This window comes from Canis lupus, chromosome 36, assembly GCF_011100685.1.
Source record: "Canis lupus familiaris isolate Mischka breed German Shepherd chromosome 36, alternate assembly UU_Cfam_GSD_1.0, whole genome shotgun sequence".
Taxonomy (NCBI): Eukaryota; Metazoa; Chordata; class Mammalia; order Carnivora; family Canidae; genus Canis; species Canis lupus.
Window position 1 is genome coordinate 30852559 of NC_049257.1, and position 24386 is coordinate 30876944.

A 24386-nucleotide genomic window follows, 5' to 3' on the forward strand; every position below is an offset into this window, starting at 1 on the left:
TAATTTGAAACCATCAGATAATCAGAACTGAGTGAGGATGAGTCAATCGGAGAAGGACAAACATTGTATGTTCTCATTCATTTGGGGAATATAAATAATAGTGAAAGGGAATAGAAGGGAAGGGAGAAGAAATGTGTGGGAAATATCAGAAAGGGAGACAGGACATAAAGACTCCTGACTCTGGGACATGAACTAGGGGTGGTGGAAGGGGAGGAGGGCGGGGGGTGGGGGTGACTGGGTGACGGGCACTGAGGGGGGGCACTTGACAGGATGAGCACTGGGTGTTATTCTGTATGTTGGCAAATTGAACACCAATAAAAAATAAATTTATTATTAAAAAAAAGAACTGAGTGGGGAATGAAGTGACGAAATTGTGTCCCTCAATCTTCAAAAATATCTGTCAACAGATATGAATTCTTATTTTGACGTAGTTTATGTTAAGATGGCCAGTCTGGTGCTAACTGGCCAACAGTGACAGACACTCTAGACAGTTCTAAATTTCAAGAATATATTAAATATCATAAAAACTCAAGTGTCATATCATCTTTTTCCACAATAGCTGACAACAACCTATAAAACTGATCTTGCCTTTGGATGACAAGTGACTCCTGGATACGTGCAGAGAAGTTGAGAAAAGGCACGTCTGGAGGAGGTAGTAGTTGGAGTAAAAGGATGCAACGATGAAAATGAACACGACCAGCTGAGATGGCACCAAGACCTGGAGAAAAGCATTCATAAAGTGTTTTAGACGTTGACTTGTACCGGGTTGAGTGGTCAGTATGGGAACTCTGGAGAGAAAGCTGCAAGAGAAACCGAGCGTCACAATTCCATGAACATCAAGCGGTGCACTGGATAATGGCGACTAACGCTTACTTGACAATGGCCAGGATTGGTTCTTCATGTCTATCACCTCATGCAATTCTCACAAAAACCCTGCGAGGTAAATAACTATCGTCTTTTCCATGTTAGAGATAGAGGATCTAGGGTAAAACTGGGTAGGTGACTGGCCCAGGGTCATGCAACTGAAAGAACTTGAAAACAAAAATGTTAGTGTCTATTTTTATCACTCCGCCTGGTTTTTCTAGCCTGTGCTTCTCCTCTCTTGTGTGGGTGAGGAAAATCAGCTAGAGGGCTGATAGGTAGAGAAACATAGTTATAGGGACGGTGAGCGGGGGATGAGGTCATTTTGTCTTATTACTTTGAGTTAACGGGAGAGGAAATGGCAACAATCAAGTATGGACTGGGCCAAACTCAAACTCAGTAAGCTAAAAAGAATATTCATTTAAAAAAAAAAATGCATTGAAAGGCTAATAACCGTTTTTGTGGGTAAATTTTCTTGTGAGCATTTTTAAGCCCTGAAACGTTTAAGGCAACATCCAATATGCCATTTATTTCAAAGAGCATAGAGTTTACAACTCTGCGCTGTCATTTATCCCTAGTTCCCACAATTTATCACCGAGACCACGAACTCGAATATGCTTTTCAGAATTTACTGAGGTTACTTTGATGTTTGTTTTTTTTTTTTTAAACTGAGATCTATAGAAACTCCTTGTCGGTTTGTTCTTTTCAGGCCAACAGTTTGTGATAGTACTAACCAAGAAAACAACATTTAAAAGCTGATTATTGTAAAAACAAAACAAAAAAACCAACAACAACAAAAACAAAACAGCATTTAATGTGGTGTTTGCCTATGATTCTTAATTGTACTGAAGTGGGAAAAGAAACATCAAATCTTAAAAAAAAAAAAAAAAAAAAGAGCAGGGATGGCTCAGTGGTTGAGCGTCTGCCCTGGGCTCAGGGTGTGACCCTGGGGTCCCGGGATCGAGTCCCGCGCCAGGCTCCCTGCAAGGAGCCTGCTTCTCCCTCTGCCTGTGTCTCTGCCTCTCTGTCTCTCTGTCCCTCATGAATAAATACATAAAATCTTAAAAAAAAAACCATCAAATTGATTAACAATTAGTGATTTTTTCACCTCGATTTATGCTTAGCTACTAATATTCACTGAACTTACACTTCTTTCTTCTCTTTTTCTTTCAAGTATGTTCCACACCCAGCGTGAGCCCAGCCCAACACACGCCTTGAACTCACGGCCTTGAGAGATCAAGACCCAAGCTGAAATCAAAAGTCAGACACTTAACTCACCGAACCCGCAGGTGCCACCAACTTGCACCTCTTCCACAGTCAAGCTCGCGGAGCTGGGGAAGCAGACGCCCACGCCCTGGTCACTCCATTTTTGGATATTTCTTATTCCAATGATTGGTTTAAACTCTTTGGTGAAAGAAAAAAAAGATTTTATTAATTGATTTTAATTAATTAATTAATTAAACTTCTCTACTGGGTTTAACTGAAGGGTGGAAAAACCCCAAAGAAGGAAGACCACTAAAGCTCGTGTAAAACCTAGAAGTCTGATCTACTTAAATGACAGAGGGTTGTGACAGGAAGGGAGGGTTTTTTGTTTTGTTTTGTTTTGTTTTTTAATGTTAAAATATCTATAGAAGTGAGTAAAATTTGAATAATTCACTTGCATTTCTCAAATGGAAGTTCTTTCAGCTTGAAACCTTCCACAGCTCAGATGGCTTTCCTCTGACTCAGGAAACCCCTCGTGTGGCCTTCTCATGTTTACATTGTTTTTAAGTTCACTTTAGAGATCTAATGGAACGAAAGAATTCGGCAACTTTAGAAGAAACCACTGGGGTTTACATGGTTCTGTTAAGCATTCCTCTAAAGTTATTTTGTTTCTGACGATCTTGGCTGTACGCAGTCACTTTCAAAAGGCATATTTGTTTTCTTTTATCTTTCTCTGTTTTCCCAAAGATCTCACAATTTTCTAAGATGGGCACTTAAGGATTAAATTACAATCCAACATCTAAAATAAAAGTTGAAAAAAAATAAAAAATAAAAGTTGAATATCTTACTGCTTTAGACTCTCAATCTCCTGCAAAGATGGGAAGTAACTAGGTTCCTATACCATGAAATCTCTAATTTCATATGTGAAATGTTATTTTTTTTTAATATGCCGCAATTCTTATTGCAACATGGCCATTTTTGTGAAGATGGGGAGTTTGATCTAAATGTGCAATGACTGACTGGGTGACGGGCACTGAGGGGGGCACTTGATAGGATGAGCACTGGGTGTTATTCTATATGTTGGCAAATTGAACACCAATAAAAAATAAATTAAAATAAATAAATACATAAATAAATAATAAAACGCTCAAAGTCTCACAAAAAAAATTTTAAAAATAAAAAATAAATGTGCAATGTTTAATAAATGCCATCTGAACGGTCTCTCTTCTGTCTGTGCATATGTGGAACACGTACTAGTGCCCAATAAGATTTCCAGTTTTTTATACCAGGAATTTTCTTCTGCGAGCACACCTCGGGTCTTGCCGTTTTGCTTAGCCCATGAAAGCGACTGGAGGTGGCGGGCCAGTTGCTGGTGGGGACGGGGGCCAGCTGTCCAATTCCCCACAATCTCTGCAGCTCACAAAGCCAACTCGAAAGCCTCCTGCTCATGTAACAGCAGAGCTTCTAGGGGTTTCCCTCCCTGAGTGACCACGATGAGCAAAACCCCTGCTGACCTGCAACCCATGTACCATACGCACAAAATAAACCCATTTTGAGAGTTCTTTGTGCATCCTGCATACAAGTCTTTTATCAAATATGTGAATTGCAAATATTTTCTCCAGTCTGTGGCTTTTCTCCAGTCTGTTTGTCCTCTTAGTATCTCTCCCGGAGCAAAAGTTCTTAGTTTTAATGAAGTACTTTTGTTTTCCTTCCCTGGATGGTACTGTTGGTGTCATATCTCAAAAGTCACAAACACGAGGTTGCTCAGACAGATCTCCTCCTATTTTTCTCCTAGAAGTTTGATAGCTTTGTATTTTACATTTATTCGGTCCATTCTGAGTTGATTTTGTGTAAGATGTGAAATCTGTGTGTGAGTTCACGTAGTTTGCACAAGGATATCTAATTATTTCAACATCATTTGTTGAAAAGACTATTTTATCTTCATGGAATTACCTTTGCATTTTTGTCAAAAATCAGTCAGCTTACATCTGTGTGGGTCTACTTTTTTGGCTCTCTATTCTGTACGATTAATCTGGTTTCCACTTTTTCTCAATACCAGACTGTTTTGATTCTAGTAGCTCTACAATAAATCTTGAAATGTCATAATGAGAGTACTCTGACTTTACTCTTGTTTTTCAGAATTGTATTGGCATTCTAGGTTCCTTACCTTTCCATATAAATTTTAGAGTAATTTTTTCATAGCTCCAAAAATGCTTGTAGGGATTTTGATTGGGATTATGTTTAATCTATGGATAGGGCTAGGAAGAACTGACATCTTAACAATACTGAATTTTCTTACCCATGAAGAAATATTTTTTATTTATTTGGATATTATTTGATTTCTTTTGTCAATAATTTACAATAGTTCATATACCAATTCAGCACATATTTTGTACATTTAAAACTAATTATTTCCTCTTTCTTTTTGGTGCTATTGTAAATGCTAACTTTTTTCTTTCCACCTTCTAATTGTTAATTGTTAATAAATAGGAAAGCAACTGCTTTGTTGCTTTAACCATCTGAAGTTTAGGGGTTATTTGTTATCAATTGACTGTCTTGATGAATGTGAACATTGTGCATAAAGCGTGCTGATTCCCTAACAGAAACCTAAAACATACATTACTACTATTGGGATCTAATAGCTGGTGGCAGGGCATCATTCTGGAAACTAGAAAGACAGAGATTTGTGCTTCACAACATGGTGAAACATGTGCTATGACCTATAATACCATGAAGGGCAGATCATGTTCCCAACACACTTGTAGCTCTGAAGGAACACCTCGGAAAGCACAATGTTGGTTGTGTGTTTTGGTAACCACTGGGTAGTTTGGCAAGAAACAAATGAACTCGGGAAAGAACTAGCCAGTTTCCAAAGCAGAAGGGAAAGGAAATAGAGTGAGGCCAGACATTACTTTTTCATCCCAGACAATGAAAGTCTTTCCTTCATTGAGAAATACTTTGTGGAACCAAAATCCACTAAAACCTTTTAACTGATTAGACTACATTCGGGCAAGGAGCAAATTAAGGGTGAAAACTCATAAGTCCTTTCAACTAGAAAAAGAATTCATTATTATTAGATCTTAGGGTATCAAAGTACTTGACACTAAAGGGAGAGAGAGAGAAAATGTGGACGAGAAAACAAAGAAATGTAGCAGTTCTGGGAACTATATCTCAAAAAAATAGGATTGATCTGGTTCCCGGCCCAAGGAGCTGACTAAAAGCATATAGATCTTAATCTTTTACTGAATTTCTGAGGAGTCTGTTCCTCTCCTCTTCCAGACTTTAAATGATCTTTGGGCTCCCCACCTTATATAGGCAGAAATGAGTTAAGAAAGCAAGTACATATTCCCCAGTGACCATTTAAGATGTGGCCAAGAAATATATTGGAAAAGGAATACTCTCCCAGAGGGAGTAGCTAGCAACTTGAAAAACAATGAACAAAGGAGTTCCTCCCAGTGAACACTACCGGGGCATAACCAAGGAACATTCCATACCCCCAGGGCAGGGATCCTCATAATATCTTCCCTTTGGAATTTTAGAACTGCTGTGAAGTAGAGTTTATAGAAAGTCCCCTGTTCTTCCTCTTTCTGAATGGGAGTGTTTCCTGTTTTTCTTTCCCACCATTGCACACCGTGCGTCTATCTGGTTGGGAAGGTAGCACATCCTCACTGTTTCTAGCTCCCCGTTCTCCAGACCAAGGGAAGCCATATTAAGACCAACACACATCACTCGGATCCTGGATTCTAAATTCCACAGCATGACTGGGGTCGGCTTTCGCATCGTCTCTTTTCGGTCGTAGTGAGTGTGTTCCACGTGTGGGGAGAAGAGCGAACAGAATAATTGATAGAAAAGCAAAGTGTGATGGTTATTTATATTGTTCCCAGAGATTTCCTTCTCCTCCCTTTCCAGGAACATTCATTCTCTAAGTGTTTCGTAGCCGAAGGACGTTCTTTGGCCAATGAAATGGGAATGAAAGGAAGTGTCCCCTGTGAGCAGAAGCAGAAGTCTCCATGGAAGTCTCCAGGTTCTTCGGTCCGACCAAATCTAAACCTGAGGCCTTGTGTCCAGGCAGCCACGGAGCTTCAACCTGGCCTCCTGAGGGGCTTCGGTGTGCAGGTTGCCCTTTGCCAACCTGGATTTCAGGTACCACAAGGAAGAAACGGATCACTGTTGTTTTCAGCCGCGAATATGTGGGGATTCTTTGTTTTGCAGCATAAGGTGATCTATCCTGATTGTCGTACAAGGTAAACTACATAACAACACTAGACACTTGGATGGACCAAAACTCAACAGCTTTGCACATAAATAAAAATGTCCACATTCGGCATGAAATTCTTAGGGGAAAAAAGTATGATTTTAGTCAAGTTTCTATACCCTTCTAAAATACATTAGTCATAGTAAGTATATGAAAAGAACAAGATATACAAGTCTAGGTAAAGGCAAGCTTGTGAAGTTTGTTTTTTGAACCCTTCTACTTCCTTTTTCTGTGGCTATTCGGTCTCCAGAGGGCCTTAGTCTCCACTCACCAATCCCAACCTCTAAATACATGATTGTTACACAACTCAGAGCATGATCGTTTTGGAGAATATGTAAAAGTGGTGCCATTTGGAGTTAGTGCAAATTATCTCCATTATTTGGTTTGGAAAGCTCGGAGAAAATGATACGGGATGTGAAAAATAATGAACAGGTTTGTGCATGTCTACACTAGAAGCAGGATTCAATCATACTTTCCCTCTTCTCCCTCTTCCCCACTTTTTCCCTTTTCTCTTTTTTCTACTCATCTTTTATTTTCTCCTCTTGTGATGCCTTTAAAAAAGCAATTTTAAGGTAAAATGCAACACTTTGATAGGATATCAAGAAAATATATGTGATGATGTGTTAATTTAAGGTCCTTTTAAATCCACATTTTAAGATGTCTTATTTACTTATCATAGAAGAATCACAAAAAAATTCCATCCTAGAGCTTGAAAATTAAAATTCAGAATTAAAAAAAAAATAAAATAATAAAATAAAATTCAGAGAAATTCATTGGTCTGAAGATTCATAGTCACAAGGAAATTCAGGTGCTCTATTGGTGAGAACAAATATAACTAAATGGTAATAATGCAGGGTCTCAAGTATGATAAGCTGCAGGTGTGGTACTCATTGTACTTACAGGGCTCACTGCAAGTTAAAGGAAATAAATATTTGCATTTTATTCTAAAATAAAGGCAACGTTTTATAAAATATGGCCTAGTTCTCCTATTTCCTGAGATATTATTAAGCATGATCCAGTAAACCATTTTCTAAGGAGTTAGCCCCTAGATAAGGCCTAAAGTTTCCAATGTCCTTTGGCCTTAAGAAATTCCATCTATGATTCACTGGTTTCCAGTGATAAGAAGTCGACAAATACCAACTTGTTAATAGTATTTTCTCAATACGATTTCGACAGTAAGTGGAGTGCATATTGACCTTGACAAAATATGACTTAAAAAGTATGGATTTTTAGAGCCCTGAAGTATCCTAACACAAAATACACGTGACAAAGTGCGTCTGTTGGTGCAGAGCCGTTTTGATTCTCTGGGGAATATGTTCCCAGGATCAGACCATTGACTGAGGGCTTTTTTCCACGACTGTGATGAGACTCAGCTGGGTCTCCAACAGTCCCTCCAGGGAGCCGGCACTTCCCAAGGACATCGCTGCGCCCGGCTTCCCTGCCCCCCTTCCCTCGGTGAGACTGACTGTCTGGGAAGACAAAAGGGTTCAGACAGAGAATTCGACATGAGTTTAAAGCGGTGCCAAAACCCACTTTATTTCATGTAGGCAGTGACTTTCCACCCACAGCTTCCATCTCTTAAGTGTTCCAGGCCTGCCTGCCGGCTCATGAACAATCTTTTCCTGTGGACCACTGCCAGTTACTTGATTATTATATTTTCCTTTCTAACTTTGAACTGAATTATCTTTCACTGGTTGAAAATCTTTCAGAAATATCCCCCAACTAAAGTTAACTCTTTCTTTTCATCTTTCCCTTTATTCATGGAAAACTTAAAGATAGGAGGCTAGCTAGCACTCAAATGGAATTAGAGCTAGAAAAGAAAAAAAAATGAATGTATTTTATTGACATGGGGAAGAAATGGATTGATGTAGGAAAAGTGGCTGATATTTGATAATACATGTAAATTCTTTCCAACATCAACCTCAATCTCTGGTACCATACTTTTTTTTAACTGAATAATTGCATTTAATTTATTCTCATATTCATTGGTTTAGGTACACAGACTCTGCTTTTCTCCAATCTAATTTTATCTTAGAATTCTTCATTATAGCTCATGGAAGCTACAACATGTAGAAGGTATTAAATGGGACTTTACACATTATCCACTATGGCTACGTGGATCAGACTAGAATGAGAAAGTTTAACCAAACTCATTAAAATCTCATTACACTGATTTCATAATAAGGATAATAAAGTAAATATGATAATAAAGGATAAGAGAATGGCAGTGAGAGGCTTCAGACACTAGATATCATCATCAAATCAAGAGAAAACACAGAAATGTTCTTTAATTCTCATCATCTTTGAAAAAGTATAATAAAAATTAATCACCAGGTCCAGTTTGCCTAGACCAACTGGTTTTCTATACAAAGTAAATTCCAATTTTTTTTAAAGATTTTATTTATTTATTCATGAGAGATACACACAGAGAGAGGCAGAGACACAGGCAGAGGGAGGAGCAGGCTCCATGCCGGGAGCCCGACGTGGGACTCGATCCCAGGACCCCGGGGTCATGCCCTGGGCCAAAGGCAGGCATTAATCCACGGATCCACCCAGGCATCCCCAAATTCCAAATTTTTAACCTGTATTTCGGTAGGCAAGTAATTTCTTGAGCTCAAATCTCAGGAGGAGTCGGTAAATTGTTGATTCCCTTGGATGTGTGTGTAAATTGGATCTATGTATAAAATATCCAATGAGTATTAAGACAGTATAAACGTGTCCTCTTTTACATAAAAGAATTACTGAATATGTATACTTTATATGTGACATTGTGCAAATTTAAGGCATACAACACGTTAATTTGATACATCCACATGTCACTGCCATAGTCTGGTTGCCATTGTAGCGATATTGAACGTGTCTATCATATTACGTAACTATCCTTTCTTTTTAGTGGTTGGTAAACTTTTTAGTGGAAAAAGGTCAAGAGACAATTCTACAATAGTGAAGGGCATGCTTTTTTGGAATAAACACTTTTCAAAAAAACACTCTTTGGCTGTCGTATCCTAATGACACAAACCATTTCTAGTTTCCATATAAATGCTTCCATTTCATTTGAGGACAGGTGCCATATGAGGTCAGGAATAGGGTGGTCAGAACACGTATTACACATTGGCAGTACTAGACATGACTTCTGGATAAAAGAATGAGAAGTTAATATATTTCCATTCAGAGTGTCAGTTAAAAACTCAGTCTTCGGTGGTGATGATGAGTGGGTGGGGAAGGCCTTGTTTGTATAGTTTTCTTTCTCTTGCTGTGGTTTTTTAGAACGTTTCAAAAATATAGACACTGTGCCAAAATAAATCACAGTCTTTAATAAAATAATTGGAGAATTTTATAAATTTGAATGTGCTCTTTACTTTGATATAAAAAAATCTGCAAAGAAAGAAGTTGTATCTCTCAATAGGTAGTTGAGGCATTAAAACATTAGTGGTAAGTAGTAGTAATAATGATAATAATAATAATGTGATATTTTGCAAGGGACGTATGCAGAGAAGTTCTCAAGAAATTGCACTTGCCGTAGCAGATCTCTGTCCAGTTGGGAGGTGACAGCAAGATTCATTTTCGTTAAAATGCAAGACTTCTTTCCACCTTCACGAGAGCCCGTGTCGACAAAATCCATCAAAACTATTAAGGAAGAGCACAAGGTATAAATCTCCTGTTTAAGAAACTAAAGGATTCTTGAGTAATATTGATTACTTACCACTTTTGTCCCTTCTTTCTCTTTGCTCCTAAATTTTCATTTGAGGTAAGCCAGTTTAATCACAGTGGATACCGCACAGAGAATATTTGGTTTATTATGCAACTCGAGGAAAACGGTCGTTCCACACGTTCATCTGTGGAACATAAAAGCCCAGAACGGGAATTTCCTGGGAGACGGAGCCAGAGTCTTTTATGCCAGTTCAAAGTATAAAGATTGTGGGACGACCGGGTGGCTCAGAAGGGTAGGCCGCTGCCTCGGCTCAGGTCAGGATGCCAGGTCCTGGGATCGAGCCCCTCGCCGGGCTCCCCGCCCAGCGTCGGGCCTGCCTCTGCCTGCCGCTCCCCCTGCTTGTGCTCTCGCTCTCTCTGTCACATAAAGAAAATCTTTAAACCAAAACAGAACAAAGTATGAAGATCACATGAGTTGGCTGTTGCTGCCACACACTTACGTCTGACAGTCCCGGAGATCGGGGGTCCAAGGTGGGCCTAGAGCTGCAGTCGAGGGGCGGCCGGACCCTATTCTTCCCCGGGGGCCTTAGAGGAGTGTTTCCTTGCCCTTTCCAGTTTCCAGAGGCTGCATTTTACTCCACTGGGGGCTTCCTCCTATTTTCCAAGTCAGCGATGCCCCGTGGAATCTGTTTTACCTTGTGTTAGTCGGACACAAACATCCCGGCCTCGCAGAGGCTGTTCCACGTTTAGGAAACCTTGTGATGACCTTGGGCCCATGCACATGACCTGGGGTCATCGCTCTATTTTCAAACCCACTGATTAGTCACCTGAATTCCATCTGCTTCTTTAATTTCTTTTGGGTCGGAATTTAACATCTTCACAGGTTCTAGGAATTAGACTGTCGCATCTTCAGTGGGTCATCTCGCTACCTGCCACAGAACTATTTTTTGCGCTTTTGTGAAATTGAGCATCTTAAGGAGGTGATTTTCTATATAAGACGTGTGATTACTAATACATTCCCGTGAACTTTCCCAGCAATTAAAACCATATGCCTCTTTTCCTAAGGCCATATTCTTGTTATATCTAGCATTTTCTTTCTTTGAAGAAAAAATATTTCAAAAAAATTCATTTTCCTTTAAAGGAGTTACTTGCCAGGCATATATCCAGGCATACAAATTAATTAAAAACTTCCAGGTTTTAACCCTGAAAAACCCTGAAAAAAGTTATGAAATTTCCATATTTTAAAAATGGTGTATGGCTCAGCAATAGTTTCAAGGGAATAAGAAATTCTTTAATAATGACTGATTTGTAAAGGGTCTTTCAAATCTATAATTCCTTTCCTTAAAAATTTATCTTATTGAGATATTTTCTTTTATGCATTGAGAGGACTTTACTTAGTAATTGCCTGCAACCTTGTTTTTTTTTTAAATATTGGAAATAGTGAATTTAACATATAAGCAGTTGTGTGTTTATTGTTTTATATTTCTAAAGGTGTTGTGTGTGCATATGTCACCCACCCCTCCATCCCAGAAAACCATTTATTTCTTTTCTGTCATTATAGATTAATTTGCATTTTATAGAATTTCCTATAAATGAAATCATATATTATGTACCTTTTTTTAGTTCAGTTTCTCTCACTCGGTCTATTATTTTCATATGTATCAAGATTGGTGACTGGCTCCGTAGTTGATGATTTTCGTAACCGAGCAGTAGTCCATTCCATACCAAAGTCTACAATTTGTTACCCACTGACCTGTTGTTGGAGATAGAGACTGTTCCCAGTTTAGGGTTATTACAAATAACATCCATCAACATGTATACTTATAGGCTCTCCTTTTTATTGAGTGAACAGCTAGAAATGAAATGACTGGACCCTATGGTGAAAGTATATTTAACTCTTGAGCTGAAAACTGTTTTCCAGAGCAGTTGTATCACGTCGCATTGGTACCAGCAGCATATGAGGATTTTAGTAGCTGTCTATCCTCATCAACATTTTAACACCTTATCAATATTTTAGCTGTAGACTTTCTAATAGGTGTGCACTGGTACCTAATTGTTCTGATTTATATTTCTCCAGTGACTAATGATATTGGCCATCTTTTCATGTGCTTTTTACCAAACACACACACACAAAATGTGTGTACATTTTCTTTGATAAAGTGTCTATTCAAATCTTTTGTTTGCTTTTTTCCCCACAAATGTGTACATCTTCCTACTGCCGGAGCCATGCTAATCTACTCTGTATTGTTCATATTTTAGCATATGTCACACCAAAGCAAACGTTATTATTTTAAATTGAGTTGTTGTATCCCTATTGAGTTTTGAGAGTTCTCTATGTATTCTGAATACAAGTTCTTTACTAGATGTGTGGTTTGCAAATATTTTCTCCCCATGTTTGGTCACTGTCTTCATTTCTTTAACAATGTTGTTCAAAGGCCTAAAGTTCTTAATTTTGGTGATGTTCTGTATATCAACTATTTCTTTGATGTTTTGGGGGCTTTGGTGTTATATCTAAGAAAACTCTACCTCAAAATCAAAAATATTTTCTCTCACATTTTCTTTTTTGGTGTTTTATTTAGGCCTATGAACTATCTTGAGTTTCTTTTTGTATATGGCGAAAACTATGGATCAAGATTTTTTTAAATAAAGGGATACTCAATAAATAAATATATAAATAAATAAATAAATAAATAAATAAATACTCCATTATTCCAAACACAATATAAGAATTCTATCTTTTCTTCATGCAATTGACTTTGCATCTTTTTTGGTATCAGTTGACCATATGTGCATGTCTACTTCTGTAATTTCAATTATGTTCCATTAATCTGTCTATCCTTACACCATGATCGCACTGTATGGACTACTGTAATTTACTATAAGTCCTAAAGTCAGATAGTCTTTATCATCCAACTTTATTCATTCTTTTTCAAGTTGTTTTTGTCTATTTGGATAATTTATATATTTTTTAAAGGACTTATTTATTTATTTTAGAGACAGGAGAGAGAGCATGAGCATGCAAGCAGGAGGAAGAGCACAGGAAGAGAGAGGATCTCGAGCAGACTTGACACCAAGAGTGGAGACTGACTCACCACCCTGATATCATGACCCTGAGGTCATGACCTGAGTGGAAACCAGCTCACCTGACTGGGCCACCCAGGCACCTCTTGGGTGATTTATATTTCTATATGTACCTCAGAATGAGCTTGTCTGTTTCTACTCCCCAAAAAAATCCTGCTGGTATTTTGACTGAGACTGCATAAAATTTATAATCCAACTTGACTTCTTTTTTTTAATTTTTTAAATTTTTTTCCAACTCGACTTCTCAACATTATTTTGTGTTCCATTTCATAAATGCAGTGTATCTCTCCATTTATTTAAGCTTCTTTTGAAATCTTTCATCAGAGTTTTCAGATATTCAATGTATAGGCCTTGTATATATTTTTCAGATTTAAGTACTTTATCTTTTAATGCTATTGTAAATGGTATTTCTTTAAATTTAAATTTCCAATCTTATGCTGTTAATATAGATGACAAAATTAATTTAAGTATATTCATCTGGTACTCTGCAATGCATTAACTTCACTTAGAAGTTCCACTTTTTTATTTTCCAATCTGGATGGGTTTGATTTACTTTTTTTGCCCTACTGACCTATCTAGAATCTATCTGAACCACCATACAATGATCAATAGAAGTGGTGAGAGTGAACATGCTTGCCTTCTTGAAGATCTTAGAGGGAAACATATATACACATAACCAAGTAAGAATAAATTACATAGCCCATTGCCCCAGAATATGAAAAATAAATACATTCTGTTATGTAATCACAGTACAATTATCAGCTTTGTAAATTTAAATTGCTATAATACTTGGATCTATTTTAGCATCAATATTTCAATTTTGTTAGTTGGTCTAGAAAAGTCATTTACACCATTTCCCCCCTGTATTAGAGTATCCAATCCGAGGCCAGATATTGTGCTATCTGCTATTTCTCTTTAGTTTCCTTTAATCTTGAACATCCCTAACAATCTTTCTTTTATGATACTGACATTTTGAAGAGTAAAGACCTCATTTTTAAGTCCCATGTTCCTCTCTTATGTTCATCTGATGTTTCCTCATGATTAGGTTGACGTTATGCACTCTCAGCTGGAATACTGCATAGCTGCACTGTATCTTTCTAAGTTCACTTTTGGAGACATATGATATCCATCTATCCTTCATTGGTGATGTTAGTTTTGATCACCTCATTAAAGTAGTGCTGAAATCTCCACTGTACAATTATGGACTTCTCTCCCTTGAAATTAATAATTAGTCTGTGGGGAGACACTGTGAGATAATGTAAATATCCACTCCTAATAAACATTTCTTTTTTAAATTTGTCATACCTTCATGATTTTGCCTAATTCCATGTAGACATAATGTTTTTCAAATGATTATTTGCCAAATTTTACATTCACTCCACATTGATCAGTTGGTCATCAGTGTTTACTATAAGGAAGAGGTCTCCTTTCTTTAATTATACATTCCTCCACTTATAAATGTGGACCCCTGAATTCCCATTCATTTAGTGGATTACAATTCATTAAGGTGTATAATTATTTTAGTACTGAAATTGTCCCAGATCTGGCCAGTAATGCCCCTTCAAATTGCAGTTGTGTCCTTATGACATGTTCCCATCACTCTTTTTGTGGTACTTCCTTACTTCCTGGCATAACAAGGAACACCAGGACCATCTTACTGTGTCCAGCCCTGGTATCAGATTCTTCAAGGTGCTTTCATTCACTTTAGGGAAGAGTGGTAACAGAAAAATCGTGGGCATCAGATGGGTTCATTGCTCCTGGGGTGTCATTTCTTCTTGATCTTTCCTTGGACAGAGCTAAGAAAAATGAAAGCACAGTAATATAAAATCTCAGAGGGAGCATATTGACTTCCAAAAATTCATGTGTTTCAAGTGCAAGCAGGATGTGTTCTTTTCCAGTTCTCTTTCTCAGGAATCATACCATAATCCAGAAAAAAAAAAAGAAAAGAAAAGTAAGTGATGCCACCTTTAACAAGTTTTTGTATAAGCCATTGTCTTTGTGCCCTGCAATAGCATATGAGGTACATGGATGCTATATTTTGAAAAAAATAAGTAAATATATACATTACATTAAATGCAATGTGTGCATGTTTTCCTAATTGTATGACTACGACTGAATATAAGGGAAAGCCTGAACTTAACCCACAACTTTTTTTTTCACATTCTTCATTTGAATTTTGGTAGGAAGTGTACTCATTACACAGGATTATTTATTAACTAAAGGATGGATAGAGATTCAACAGTAATAATCAAATTAAAGGTGTAAAATAAAATCAAATTTACCCAACTACTTGTTTTCTTATATCTCTTCCTCCTGTCTTCAATTTCACTCCTAAGCCAGCCAACACTCTGGCTCCTACTTCACAGACTTGGTCAAATACTTTTTCCATCTCAAAATCTCACTCCCATTAGTTTCTTTTCCAAGTTATGTCATATGTTAGCTTCACATTCTTTCCTCTCCCTTCTCAGATCTCACTTTAACATATCAAGACTTATTGATCACATAAGTCTAAAAATTGGATTGCAGTAAGTTGGTCATTTTGTGGTGAATTAATATCAATATAATATGATTTATCAGATCATTTTAATAATTGAAACAATGACAGGAAAAACACCTACAGGATTATAGTCTAACAGCAGCAGTATAATATTAGATATTTGGCTTTAAAATAAAATTTTTATGAAATCTTATTTTCTTATGTTAATATTTCATAATCTAAATCCTATCTCCTACATTTTACTCTTTTATTCAGTTAGGAAATGATTACTATAGTCATATGTATCTTCTGTTAGCAGAATTTCAAAAAAAGCATTACACTAAGATATGAGCTGGGAATATTATGACTGAGACAAAAGAAATTCGAGACACAATATAACAAATAAGGAATAAGACGTTCCTATTAAATTCTTTTAAATTTTTGTAGTTATTGTTTTTTTGTTTTATTTTGTTAGTGTGAACATAATTTTGCTATTTTGGTATGAAAGAGACAGTTCTATTTAATAATATATGGGAGCTCCTCATCAGCATACTTGCATTAAGCATAGAGAGTGAGTGTAGTGCTCTAACGATGCCAGATGCTCTACTCTCCCGCAACATTAGCTCATGGTCTAAAGAGAATTGTAACATGTGGCAGATTCAGAAAAGAGATGGATTCCAAATCCTTAGCAAGAGTTCTGAAAAATGCCGATAATATTTTGGCAAGGAAAAATCGATATACATGGTCTTGGCTACAGTCCGAAGCTTGGCCTGGTTCCATCCTTTTTCTTCACCTACATTCCAACTTTGTTTCAGAATGGTTACCACGGCGGGTCTGAGAGGAGGGACAAACAGAAACCCTCCAAATCTGGCTACGAAGCTGTGAAGGGTCACCCAGCCTCACCTACAGGTGACTCTGGTCACCGAGCCAGATCTAGGCAGGTCGACTTTTGAAAATTCTTGCTTCTTTATCCTTGAAAGGCAAGAGCAGATAAAACAAATTGATCAAAGTTAAAGGAGGTAAAGGGGAAGCTGATCATTTGGTGGTTTGGGACTGTTTTAGAAATCTGGAAATATTAGAAGTATTTTGGATCCCAGAAACTTTAAATAGGTAGTTTTACAAAAATCAAGAACATGTATTTAACACAATGATGATGATCTGTGCAACTTGACTGCCCAAAGGTTGGTGCTTCCTGAACATGGAGCCGTTTTAATAGCAATTTGGAAGAAAATATAAATTATAAATACAGCTAGCTTGGAATTACTTTATTAAACACTCATCATGCCAACATGATGTCTGAGGTTCCCCCATTCATTTCCATCCACGGAGTCACTCTCAGTCTCTTAGTGAACACCAGGCAGGGTGAACCACGGCCTGGCCCGAGAGCTTTCACTAAAGTAGAGTAAGTTTATCAAACAAACAATCTGTGTATGTTCACAATAATTGCCTCTCATCTGACTGCAAAGGAGAACAATCTTGTGAGTTGTTTAGCAGATATTAATTTGGTGTCTGCTATGGCCTATTGGGTTACTGAAACAACACAGTGGCTTCAAGATAATTTTTTAAAAATTTTCCATTGGATTTTAGATGTGTTTTTATTATCCAATTAAAAAACCTTTAAAATAAGAAAATTTATTGCCATGGATAATCTAAACTTGTCTTCTTTTATTTATTTTTCTTCTTCCTCTTCTTCTGTGAAATATAGAATAAAGTCTAACTCCCTCTCCGCCTCACCCATTCATTCAATCCAATGTTTTTTTCAACTCTTATTTTCAACAAATACCCAATGCATACTATAAGCCAGGGGCCTTGCTAAATTCCAGGGACGTAGGCGTGAGCAAAACAAAGCCGTGACTACCTTCTTGGTACTCAGACCCCAGGAGAGGACACACGAGCATTGAAAGCCACTTGGAGAGAGAGCAGGTGCTCAGTAGGTACTCGGCAGGAAAAGCCGGCCCTTCTGGGTTTCAGGGAAGCTTCCCGGGGCAGGACCGTCTGACAGTGAAGAACCAACAGGAATGAGTCTGGTCCCATGGGCAGTTGGAAGAGAGTGTGAAGCTGTGAAGGTCCGGGGCCAGGGAGAGGGGAGGGTGAGGCACTGGCTTCAGAAGGTCCGAGAAGACTGGAACGTGCAGCCCTAAGGCCCAGTGAAGTGACAGGAAGCGAGGTGGTTCTCCCGAAGGGTAGGCTTTCCTTCCAGGAGTGGTGAGATGTTGTCGGCAGATTATGCTGCGGAATGGCAAGAGCCAACCTGGGTTTTAGAATAATTTCTCAAGAGATGGCGTAAGGAATAAACGTAAAAAGAAGAAAGACTGGAAACAGGGCTGGAAAGTGGGAAGGTGCTGCCCAAATCCAGGTGGGCTGGGATGGCTCGGGCTCTCCCTGGGCCAGAGAGGTGGGCCCTCGGGAAGGAGGTCAGAGGTCAGTAAAGTGTGGGGCTTGTTTCCTCATCCACTAATTTTACGAATATCTATTGTGGATCTAACATGTCTGGGACTTGGCACTTGAGTATGAGGTGCCAGCACCCAGGGCAAGAACAACAGAGACGGAAGCCCTTGTCTTCACAGAACGTAGGTGCAGCTGTCATGACAATAACAGACACATAAACAAACCACGTATCAGAGGCTCACACGTGCTCAGAACAAATGGTGCAGGAGAAAGAAGGCCAAGGGTTGAGAAGGTGCGAGATTTTCCAGGAGGTAATGGGGGCAAGACTCGCGGGGGTGAGGCTGGAGCAAAGGTCTGAGATGCTGGAGGAGCAGCCGGTGCAGATGCTGGGGGAGCTACCGGGGGAGGCACTGGCGGGCCAGAAGGCTGAGGACAGGAGTGCGCCGTGGACGCCTGCGTGTGTCGGGGGTCAAGGCCATAGCACACACGAGATGGAGGAGGAGGAGGAAGGAACTCAGGATAAAGAGACTTGGGCTACTCTAGAAAACAGACATTTAGCTACAACTGGTTCTCAAGGGCATCACGACATGCCCTGGCTCCTCTCACGGGACACGAACTTGTGCTGGTAAACATCACGGACGATTCTGCGGAGCGGCCCTGCTTCGGGCCTAAGGGCTTTTGTAGAGATTTGTTTGCTCCAATTCGAATGCTTTGAGGATATTGGGATCACGATTTGGAAAATCAGAAAAACGGATCTGCTTTTGGATTTCTTGCTCTTGTCTCTTCTCCTTTCTACAGAATCTCATCAACAGGCTGTTGCCTCGTGCCGCCCGAATGCAGCTCTGCTTCTTACCGAGGACACGGAAGAGGTGTTAGGGAAGTTTCCTTGGTTCCCAGGACCTATCGTTGTCCAATTTCGTGTTTGTAAGACTAATCTGGCTGTTGAAGAAGTTAGAGGAGGCACCACGTTCAATCTTCTCCGGATAGTGTAGGGGAGGGAGAAGGGTTGAAGGGTCCTGACGGAACAGGCCAAGGCTGGGCTCTACACCCAACTGCATGAACCCCTTTGTGCGAGATTGCTGGGAGACACGAGGCATCACTGTCTACCCCACTTCCTCCGGAAAACCCACCTTGAGACCTAGAGAGGGAATTGCGTGCCCCCCAAATGTCTCGGCACCTCCTTTGCCGGAGCATGTATCCCTCTGAGCTGGAATTGCTTCTTGTCAGCCCTGGAGACCAGGCCGCAGTCCCCTGAGGACGGCCAGCACCAAGCCTTGCGCCCAGCAAAGGCTCAGCTCAATAAACACACGTTTAATTTATGAACGAGGGCACCGGCCAATTCAAGACCCGCACGTCCACGGTAGGACCAACTAAAACCTACCGGCTTTTTCTTTTTCCACATCGATGACGACTCCTGCGCAGCCACGGTTGTCTGCACCACAGTCCGGGCAGCTCTAAAGGAGGCCTCTGCGTTAGCCTCTTACGTGACTTGGCCGTGCTGGCTTCAGCCGCCTCACTGGACTCTGGGCTCTGTAGTTTAATCCCAGTGCTATCATGCAACCCGGAGCTTTTATCACCACCAATTGATAAGAATTTCTGCTATGTCTACTGATGACTATTTTATAGGAATATCAACCAAACCTCTTTCCTATTTCCCATCTCAGTATCACCCCATGAAGACGTTGAAGATGACGACAAAGTACAGTGTGAGAGACTTTGCCAAGATTCACTGACACGAACTCTGTAGCGTCGGGAAGAAAAGCAGCATCTCTAAATAGCCCCAAACAGGCAGTGTGGTTGCAAGGCATTAAGGGATTTACGTCTTGTCCTTTTGTAAGCATCTTCACTCTTGTCTACACCAATACGGGCTACGTTGCTGTTAGGGCGCTTGCAGGCATGAGCGAAGCATTTGATTAGAAATGCTTGAGGAATGCATGCGTGCCAACCCTCGAGCCTTCTATAGGACGCGTGCAGCAGACTCAACGGCGGGGCCTGAAAAACAAACCAACGTGACAGCCAGATGACGACTGCCTGCCATAGCCCAGCGGAGCCGTCACGAAGGGATGAACCACCCACCTCTGAATCATGCACAAGAGCACCCCCAGTATTTATTAAGTCGTCGACACTATTTTTACGAACCCTACATCTTCTGATGCGGATTTCTTTGATCTTTTGGTGTAAGAAGCGTTATGGGTGGAATGAGAAAGTCAGCTTCTTTCTTCCCTTCTCTATGCTTATTTCCCGGAACTATTCCCAGTGGGAAAAAAAGGAGATGTCACCTACCCAGTAGTGAGAGATTCTTAGCTTGTTGCCTCATTCTGAAGCATCCCATTCAAAATTAGAACAACAAATAATCAGTTTACTCAAAACAAAAAAGAACTCAAGAATAATAAAAATAAATAATAACAGAATGGATTATTCCAGCGTCATGTATAATTCTCTATTTCAAAGCACAAACATTTCTAGCGTGACCTTAAGATGGGGTCTGTGCCTCAGCTCTAGAGAGGGTTTAAGTAGCTTAACAGCTGAGGAAACACTTCATGTTGAACACACACACACACACACACACAACAGATTTGCTTCTCTTTTTCTAAAGTTTATTTGTTTTTTGTAGTCATCTCTACACACGATGTGGGGCTTGAACTCATGACCCCGAGATCAAGAATCACATGTTCTTCCAGCTGAGCCAGCAGGTGCCCCCAAACCTGTTTGGTTCTCGTTTCCTGTATTTTACAATAATGTGCTATTGGGGGGGGGAAAAGATGCTGTTTGGTTAACTCCAGAGAACAGTTGCATCTGTGTGTGCAGGACCCGCTTGGAAAACAGAAACTCGTCTATAAATATAAAATATATTATGAGAGAAAGGAGCATATTTGAATAAATAATTGAAACTTCTTTTAAATTGGGGACAAAAAGCAAACCATATGATTTTTTTTAAGAAAATTGTTGAATGTTTAAGCCAGAATAAACTCTAGTCAAGTTACGTTTAACTTTGTCGTTTCATAAATGAATTTATGCTGAGTGGCTGAATGATTCGTTCGGTATTAGATTATTACCTCCGTAAGGCCAAGGGTTGTACATTACTTTTCTGTGTTTATCCTAACAAACTCAGGGCAGCATTATGCTTCTTGAATAGACAATTGGTATTTGGGCAGCACAATTAACTAAGCAAATGGAAAGTGCTGGAAAGTTAGGCACCACTATCTACCTAGAGGCACTTACATGAGTTGCTAGAAAGTAATCTGGAGGCGAAGATGTAGAAAATGAGCAGTGTCCTTGAAAATCCCAATCTATAGACTGAGAGGAAATGGCACATCTGTCAAATGATTAAAGTATAAAAATGAAATAAAATAATAAAATTGGAATTTGGTGAGCTGCTTTAATTTATTTAACTGCTAATCCACAGATTCTCCTGGTTTAACTGTTTTTTATGTGTTCTTCGGTTGCTTCTTGTCACTCAATAAACACAAACAACAAACTACGAATTTGTCTAAAGAAAAATTTTCTTTGGAGAAATTGAAAGTTAACCAAACTCTTTCTTGAAAATATGATAAAGAGAGAAAGTGATAAAGAGAAGGTCAAGTTGAGAAATGCTGGAAAAGTCTAGGGAATACTGTTGAGGAGAAAACCCTATGATCCTCTGGAAATACTTGTCTCAGTATGTCATTTCGGGACAGCTCCTGCCACATATGTAAGTTTTGTTGGAAACTGTGCTCGTTTCTGCACGGTCAGGATGGGATCATCTTGTGCAGTTTACAACGTGGACAGGGCCTGGGGGAGGGAAAGCCTAATTTTTCACTTTCTGGTTTTGCTTGGCTAATCCTAGCTTAATACTGACTACAACAAAACCTGGACTGGCCAACAGACTCTGAGAAAAACAAAAATGGGATAAAACTATATAATTTAGTAGAGGAATGAGGTTCTACTCACAGACCACTCGTCGCACAGACCTCTGCGTTCCAAAGTGTCTTCAGGCCACCTCCCCCCAAGACATGAGATTTAAAAAAACTCTTACATTGACTTTCAGATTCCACAGCATACTGAGAGTTGTCTATCTTTAGTCTTTTCTTTTTACTAACACAATTTTCACTCAACTTATTTATTCCTTTTTTAAAAAATGTATTTATTTATTCATGAGAGACCCAGAGAGAGAGGCAGAGACACAGGCAGAGGGAGAAGCAGGCTTCCCACGGGGAACCCGATGAAGGACTCGATCCCAGGACCCCGGGGTCACGCCCTGAGCCGAAGGCAGACGCTCAACCACTGAGCCACCCAAGCATCCCATAAATTGTTTATTCCTATTTATTTATCAGAAATTGCAGCAAATTGTTTTCAGTAGTCTAAAAACATTAAGCTTACCCTTAATGGCTTCACCAATGGATACATTCAATATATTTCAATTATGCAATTGAGGGAAAAAAAACTAAACTAAAAAAAAAAAAAACTAAACTAAATAGAGTTACATGAAATATTTCATTGAAGATGAAAATGCTCATTTAAATATAAGGCTTCTAATCTGTTTAAAAGAATGTGATGCTATGAAACTCAACATAATTGAATACGTATAGGGATTAAAGGGATGCGTTCTAGAACCCGACTTCCCAGGTGTGAATCTTGGCTCTGCCGTTCACTACCCATGTGATCTTTAGCAGGCCAATGTGCTCATAATTGCTATTATTGTTGTTGTTGTTAAGAAACGCTTTGTTTGTGGTTTTAATGGACAATCATCCACGATTACTTTTCCTTCCAATACCCTTCTTCATACTAACAAAATCAAAACATGTAAACCCACTTCATAATTCATTCATTAAACAGATATTTACTGAGCACCTTACATGCCAGGAGCTTCATCAGGAATTAGGTATTTAATATTTTTCAGATTTTATTACAAGATGATTGAAGCTCTCTGCCTAATGCATTTTGGGGCTAAGTGCTTAAACACACAGTCAACAATTTCTGAAAATGGTTTAATTGTGGGAGACTCTCTTCCTCTTCTTCACTCAACCCCGTTCCTTGCCTTTATCTATGCTAACTAGCATTTATGGGCCAAGCTTTTTCTTGTAAGGCTTTAAAAAAAAATAATCTGTTGGACAGTGATCCAAAGTAAACAGTTCAAAGGAGATAGGCTTTGGGAAAATGTTAATAAACTTGCCTCAGGCAAATTACTGGAGTTTTCTTGCATTTCTTTCATTTGGTAGGGATTTTACTTGGGATTAACAAAAAGAAATGAAGAAAAATGTCACCAGATTTTACAGATGGATACTTTTATTCTAAAGTGATGATTTTCTTATAGAACTACTTCAAGACTGAGAATTGAGACACCTTTGATTTAAACAGATTAGAAGCTTTATATTCAAATGAGCATTTTCATCTTCAATGAAATATTTCATGTAACTCTATTTAATTTAGTTTTTTTTAGTTTAGTTTTTTCCTTTGATTTAAATTCACTATGAAAAAAATAAAAAAATTAATAAAAAATTTAAAAAATAAATTCATATTATGTAAATTAGACTAGAAAACAATAAAATTACGAAAAGCTGAGAATCACTGGTACGGGAGTAGATTCTCAGCCCCTCCTCAGTCTGTAGGCCCCACTGAGAGCCGCCCTTGGAGGCTGCGTGCTAGGTGGCAGAGAAGCGGTCACCACCAGAATGGGTACGACCCTTCCCCATGGAGCTTAGCCCTGCGTGAAGCACAAAATAACCCTGAGTGGTCGAGTAAATTGCCATAATAAAGAAATGCCTAGCTGCATGCACGCGTGGATACCAGACAAGAAATTGAGCAGTCTGGGAATGTGGCCATTCAAGATGGCTCGTACTTGGCCATCCTTTCTCTAAGTCTTCTGACTTCTTTACCCCAGAGTCATGATGACCATGTTCCCCCAGTTCTAAGCTGTTGAAAAGAGAAAATGGGAAGTGTTGCCTTTGTCTGTTTTAGCTAACAAGGAGATCAGTGTAGTGCTGGGAAGAGCAAGAAGAGGACAGCTGACACTGGGAGGGGTCCACGGGGGTGCTCGAGGGGCTGCCATGAGGGCTGCTGTCTCCTGCAGGTCACTCGTCACCCTTTCTTCTTGTGAACAGCCAGGAAGGACTTTGCTAACTAGCATTGGCTGCATCATTAACAATTTGGTGAAGTTCCAAAATCCACAGCCCCTAAGAAATTTTCCTGGATCTCCTACTTGGAGAAACACTGTAAGCATCTTACAGCACACTAAATCAGAAAGGTTGGCCTGGAAAACCATTTATGTAATTTCTCTGCTTTTGTTTTGGGGAATCTTCCAAAAGAAGTGTCTAGGGAATCAGATATAATTTTGTGCAGGGTATGCTAACGTGGCTTCAACAATGATTTTACTTTTCTTGTAATTTTGCACTCGACATCATTTTTTCCAGTGGTGTGTCATGCTGTCCCAATTGACTGGCCATATTTTGCTCTGTTGTTTGCTATAGCAAAAAGTGCAGATACAAAATTACC

The 24386-nt window shown here is 39.2% G+C and overlaps 1 non-coding gene across 1 annotated transcript; it reads right to left on the bottom strand.

Annotated features, from left to right (window-relative positions):
* Positions 1-12139: 12139 nt before the first annotated feature.
* LOC119867880 lies at positions 12140-12251 on the bottom strand. The gene has a single exon (XR_005384928.1). It is a non-coding gene; the product is annotated as a U6 spliceosomal RNA (small nuclear RNA).
* Between the last annotated feature and the right edge of the window lie 12135 nt (positions 12252-24386).